Source organism: Gymnoscopelus braueri (genome assembly GCF_963280865.1).
Source record: "Gymnoscopelus braueri genome assembly, chromosome: 18".
In the NCBI taxonomy this organism is placed as follows: domain Eukaryota; kingdom Metazoa; phylum Chordata; class Actinopteri; order Myctophiformes; family Myctophidae; genus Gymnoscopelus; species Gymnoscopelus braueri.
In genome coordinates this window covers 50,851,677-50,858,279 of record NC_137618.1, presented here as the reverse complement: position 1 = coordinate 50,858,279, position 6,603 = coordinate 50,851,677, and the positions used below count along the sequence as shown (strand labels likewise).

General features: G+C 38.9%; 1 protein-coding gene and 1 long non-coding RNA gene across 2 annotated transcripts in view; both read left to right on the top strand.

Annotated features, from left to right (window-relative positions):
- LOC308105739 (uncharacterized protein) overlaps positions 1 to 6,603 on the top strand; it is a 46,393-nt gene continuing 39,790 nt past the window's right edge. The window contains exon 1 of the mRNA XM_080456668.1: positions 1 to 61. The gene's annotated coding sequence lies outside the window, so the exon portion shown is untranslated. The remainder of the gene's footprint in view (positions 62 to 6,603) is intronic.
- Positions 1,283 to 5,372, top strand: LOC308106199. Its single transcript, XR_013934979.1, has 3 exons — positions 1,283 to 1,350; positions 4,900 to 4,931; positions 5,280 to 5,372. It is a non-coding gene; the product is annotated as an uncharacterized lncRNA (long non-coding RNA).

The window sequence follows — 6,603 nt, the reverse complement described above, 5'->3', positions numbered from 1 at the left end:
GACTGTTGTTTTGTTTGTTTTTTTATTCGGCATCGTTTTGGATTCAACGAGGCGTTCAAAGGTCAGATTTATCACTACTCTAATAGATCTGATATAATCATAATGATATAAAACTGATCTACGTTTGTTTCTGACTTTAGCCCCCAGTTTGTTTGGAAAACAGCAGATCTATACAAGCTTGTAGATCTGCCGTTTTATTATAATTACAGGAGTTTTATTAAACTGGTTTCTGCATGGGGCTCAAAGCGTGGTCGGGGGACCCCCCGCGGCCCGGCCGGGGGTCCCCGGACCAGCCTCGTCACTGTTCTGGGTGAAAGTAGAAGATCTACAAGCTGTGTACTCTGTGTGTGTGTGTGTGTGTGTGTGTGTGTGTGTGTGTGTGTGTGTGTGTGTGTGTGTGTGTGTGTGTGTGTGTGTGTGTGTGTGTGTGTGTGTGGTTGTTGGTGTGTGTTTTTGGTTGTTGTTGTTGGTGGTGTGTGTTTGTGGTTAACAACTTGTTGTGTGTGGGGGGAGGGGGTGCTGTGCTGTGCTGTGGTTTGTTGTTGTTTTGTGTGTGTGTAAATAGCAGCTCTATAGTTTGATAGCAAGTACACCATATAGCACACTAACGCATTGCGAGCTTGCGAGTGCCCGCGCTGACCGGCCGATGTATGGAAGATAATATTGGACTTTATTATCTGCAAAGATCTTTGTTGGTCACTCGTATTTCTCCATCTCTCACTCGTATATTGGGTGACATCACAAATATTATCCATTGTTCACTCGTATTTATCCATCTTTCACTTGTATTTTCGGGCACCTCACAGTATTTTGTAGTGTGGTAAAAAAAAAAAAAAAGATTTGTAAATATAAAATTGACCTCTGTAATTACGAGAGTTTTTTTTACATTTGTGGTTCGCTTTTTTACAAGCGCAATAATGTCCAATTCCTCCCTCTCCAACTTTGTAATTTACACCTGGCAAATAATCTTTATGGCTAATAACTCGCAAATGAATTCACAAATGTTTTGACTGCTTCACTCGTGTTTTCTGGTATCTGCAAGTAAAAAAAAAAATCGAGCTCTGTAACTACGACGCACAATATACGCTTGTGGATCTGATTTCTACACATGTGTGCATGCCTTTTACAAGTGACGCAATATACGCTTGTGGATCTGATTTCTACACATGTGTGCATTGCCTTTTACAAGTGACGCACACATTACGCTTGTGGATCTGATTTCTACACATGTGTGACTCCTCTTTTTCAGCTTGTGGCCGCGTGTCATTTGTGACGTATTTTTGTCCAGTCTTAGGCTAGCGTCACTTGCAAAAACAGTGCGTGAGGACATCACTGCAGCAGAGCATACAGGTAAAGTGCCTATAATCAATTGCCTATAATGATTACAGGGGCGGCCATAGCTGAGTGGTTAGTGAGCCCGCCTAGGGAACCAGCTGGCCCTGGTTGCCCCAGGTTCGGTTCCAGGCTATCCCAGCATCTGTGCCGATGATATGAAATTTGTCCCTGAGCAAGACTCTTAACCCCAATTGCTCACAGGTTCTCATTGGAAACAAGACCGCAAGGACTTTCATGAACGACCTGTTAAAAGGAATTATCCTTATCCTTATTACTGGGGCATAATCACTAAACACTGAACAGTATTAGACCTAAGGGACCAGTCGAAATTTACATAAGGGGGGGCATGGAGGAAATGTATGTGCCCTGATCTAAAATGCCATGACCCTCCCTTTGACAAAAAAAAAAATCAATGACCCTCCCCAAGTGATTACAAAAAAAGAGTAACCCTCCCCGCCTAGAAGTGTCACGATATATTGTGTCACGATATAGCCTATCGTGGTATTAAAATGTGATGATAGGTATTGTCATGATGTCATACTGTATCGTAGTATTTTTTTAATTGTTTTTTTAATAAAAATTTGCCGGTGAAAGTTAGGAGTTTTTACTGTATGATATGAAATGTAAAGCTTATCATAATCATAGTAATTATTAATCATGTCCTCCATCATATTCAAGGTATTTTGGAGAGAAATGAAACAGACTCCAGTCAGTCACTTTCAGTTTAAAGCACTGCAGAGGGGAGGTGTTGTGCGTCAGCTGATGCTCGTTGACGCTCGTTAATGTGACATGCATCTGCACTCTCAAATAGGCCTACATCTAATCTAAGATTGTATTATACTGTATCTGGTATTATAGATTTTTTTTAGCTGTTGGAAATAACTAGGCTGCACTTGGTTGGTAAAGTCCAGATGACAAAAATACGAGGTTTGTGGAATTTATAGTTATGCAGTCTTATATTATATTATATTTGTTATATTAGTGTCTATCTGTCCTCTGAAACAATGGGTTTATAGTTAGTGAGAACTTCACTTCTCCATTAAGCTTGCACAAATGTATTTATTTGTGTGTACAAAGCACTTTGTAATTGTTTCTAACTTGCTTTATAACGTTATTTATAAGATGATGGCCAATGTTGATGATACATGAGAAAAGAACATTAATAATATATCATATCGATATCATGCCCAACATCATGTATCGTATTGTGAAATTCTTGACACCCCTAACCCTCCCCATCAAATACAACATGACATTTAAAACTGATATGTCCAATGTTTTGCTTTCCACATTGATTAGAACATTGCTGTAGTGTAGTCAGTCTTGCTAAATGCACAGTGTATCTGTAGTAGTGGTAGCAGAATGGATAGTGTTCTCATCTTACATGTGGGAAACCCATTGAATCCTGGTCAGATTGAAGAAAGTTGAATATTTGGTAACCAGTAGTTTAAAACTTTTGTCACTCTGCCCTTTTAATTATCAACTACAGTGACTACAACTACACTGTTGCCTACATAAAACAAATTAGGCTATCAATTATGGCCTGATGCTTCTGGTTTTACTTGTGGAGCTAGGCATCTATACACAACTGTCCATATAGATCCACATTAATCACATGCACATAATTACTTCAAATGATTATGAATATCCAGTTATAGTAGGCCTATTTATAATGCATCTCTCCAATAACGCCTGTTGAAGTTTTGCTTAATTGTTCAACCACCATCGTTAAGACGCTGAATAGATTTGACTGGGTCGTTCACACTCGCTGTGCGTTGATGGCTTGTTAACGACCGTCATTGATTCTAAATAGACAAGGTGTTAGTTGATTTGAATTCTTTGTATCCTTTGAAATGGAGAGGGCTCATTGACCACTGTTCTGCTGTACTAAAAAGGTATATAAAAAACGGACTATTTTATCAATTCAAAATTGCATGACCCTCCCTTGGATTCAAAGTAAAATTAGCTGACCCTCCCTTGGACCAAAATTAGAAAGGCATGACCCTCCCCTATTTTCCTCCATGCCCCCCCTTATGTAAATTTCGACTGGTCCCTAAGAAAGACTCATCATATATTATTTAATTTTTATATTATTTGAAATACATTTAGCTTAGTTTATTATGTAGCAGGACCATGCTAACGACTATGCTAACGTCATATTAACAGGGGTTTACAGGCTGAGTGGGGTATGAATAACATAATCACTGATCACTATTATGCTCCAATTAGACCCTATAAGACCCGATTTTATATTTCATATTTTAAATAATATTTAGCTTATTTATTATGTAGAAATTAAAGGAAGAACCATGATAACGATGCTAGCGCGTTAGCATCATCATGGTTTATAGGCTGAGTGTGAATAACATTATCACCGATCACTATATATGCTCATTAGATCCTGAGAGACTATATTTTATATTTCATTAAGATTAAGATTTATATGGTTACATTTGACGTAAAAACTATTTTACTGTTGTTGTTAGCCATCTTTAGCAACTTAGCTCCCCTTTATGTAACCCATTACATTAAGCAGGGGTCTTCAACAGGGGGTCCGGGACCCCTAGGGGGTCCGAGACCCCTAGGGCGTCCTCAGAGTTACTACAGGGGGGATGTTTGTGTGATAGGAACTTTTTTTTTTTTTACATTAACCAGTCCAGAACCCTAGAATTCCTTTTTCTGAGGGGAACATTAGCCAAAAATAGCAGCTCACATTGTGAGCTTATAGATCGGCTATTTTAGCAAAGAGGTTTGATGTAGAGGGAAAAGGAGCAGATCAAGTAGGCTACGTAGCCTACAATTATTTAGGGCAGAGGTCTTCAACAGGGGGTCCGTGACCCCTAGGGGGTCCGCGGAGGTACTGCAGGGGGTCCGCGAAATTGTTGTTTGATTAAACAATATTTTAGTTTGATTTTTTTTCTTCCTTTTTTTTTTACCTTTTATCCCCCAAAATGTCAAATTGTCTTTAAACATAACATGAATCCATAGCAAACAGATAAATGGAGGCACAATGCACAATAACATGGTATGTTTATGTTTATACATATTTTGTAGAGAATTGTTATTTTGCACACCTACTGGGGCAGGTGCGTAGGAGCAGGCAATATAAAACACAATTGTATACATAAATATACAATGTATGTGGTAGCCTCGTAGGGTAGGGGTCCCTGCTCCATCTCCCCATCAGTTTGGGGGTCCCTGGCCTGAAAAGGTTGAAGACCCCTGATTTAGGGTTTTTAAGTGGTTAACTGTCTGAAAATACACGACAGCAATATCATCACTGTTGGATTCATGTTGATAAGTCTATGAAGCTATCTATGAAATCTATGAAAAAGTTTAATCTGCACACAATGTTATACAATAAGTAGTGGGGGTCCCTGCTTCATCTCAGCTAAGGGGTCCTTGGCCTGGAAAACGTTGAAGACCCCTGCATTAGGGCATTAAATGAGACATATAATTGTGCGCTTGTTATGAGCTTGTAGATCTGCCATTTTTTAATTATAATAATAACACCTGTGTGTGTGTGTGTGTGTGGGGGGGGGGGGGGTCCTGACAACCGGACAGCGTGGATACCAGCCTGCAGACACCAGTAGCAGGTATGTCTTGTGTTGTATTGTATTATATCACATCTTGTATTTCATTTCAAACGCTTACTGGTCCATTTGGTTCCAGAGCAAAATTTCCATTTAGGATCAATATATTTGTAAGTCAAGCTTTTCACACATGAATGCAATAAAAATCCATTCTCATGACATTGACATTTTATGAGCAAAACGTCACGTTTGTCTGCTTATTGCAGTACACCAACCTCACCAAGTCAAATGTACTTCTGTGTGCAAGACGGTGTACATAGAAGAATAAATAATTCAGATTTTATGTGTGATGTTCAAAATAGACTGATGAAAATCTAATATTTTATATGTACATATCCTTTTTGCATTCAGGGCCTGCTGCTTGTCCTCTGACGAACAGATGTACATCTCGTTTCTCCTCTCACACCAGAGAGCACCTACACTCATCCCAGCCACCTAGTAGATGTTCTGGAGCAGGACGTTGTGTGACGTTGTCCCTGCCTCTCCTCAAGCATAACTGCACCCCCAACCCCACATAATTATGACTGACATGGTTCTATGGCTGTAGGAACAGTGTGTGTGATTGCAGGAACAACATGAGAAACATTATTCTACCAATCACATAGTAAAATCCTCAGTGTTAAACTATAAGTGTGTGTTTAATTGTAACCCAGTGTACCTGTAACGGGTGCATTTGGTTACATTTGTACACTCTTGGTTAAATTAACACTGAGGATTTTACTATGCAGGAGGTGTGAAGCTGATGAAAATAATACACATTACATGCCTTGCATTTGAGTTCAACTTTGGTGAAACATTAATTTTGCCAAGGCAGGCTTGGCCAGAACCTTGGCCAGAACTAATAATATTGTAATACTAGTCACTAATATAGACTGAAGTAATTAAAGTGGGTCATGTTTGCATGTTTGGAATTGTAACAGCTTAAATCAATCAGTATTCTGATATTAAGTGAACAGTATACATGACTGTTACCATAGCCTTGTATTGGTGCATTTGTCTCCAGGGGGATACACCACAAATGAGCACATGAGCCAAGCTATCACGCCAGTGTATTTGAATAAATTAATAGGCTTGTATTTGTATTTGCAGTCAGATCACCTTACCACTATTTTTTGGGAAAAGACAAGACGACTAATAACAGAACTAATGCAAAACATGGTTATCAATTATGTAGTAATTGATAACCATGTAGGTTATTCATACTGAAATGTTGTTGTATTATAATACTTTATATTGAATTTTCCCCTCTGGGAGTCAATAAAGGTGCACCTTATGTTATCATATAATTGTGTCTTGAAATATAAATCTGTAATTCACTGCTATACATTTTACAAATATACAAGTTAATGAGCTGTGTTCTGACCTGAAAGGTTAACATGATGGGAACATAGATTGAAAAAGCAATTTCTACAATGCACATACAGTAAGTAAAGAGACCAAAACATATTTTGTTTTGTACTAAGAATGTTGAAAACCAAATCAATTATCAGTACCAGATTAATAAGGCTAACATCCTCTAGGTCAGTGGTTCTCAAACTGGGGGTCGGGACACCCAGGGGATCCCCAAATTATTTTGGGGGGTCCCCAGATGATTAAAAGAACCCCCCCCCCTATTCTGGGGGGAACATTTGCAGAAAATAGCAGATCTACAAGCCAACAACACGTGCTGCAACCC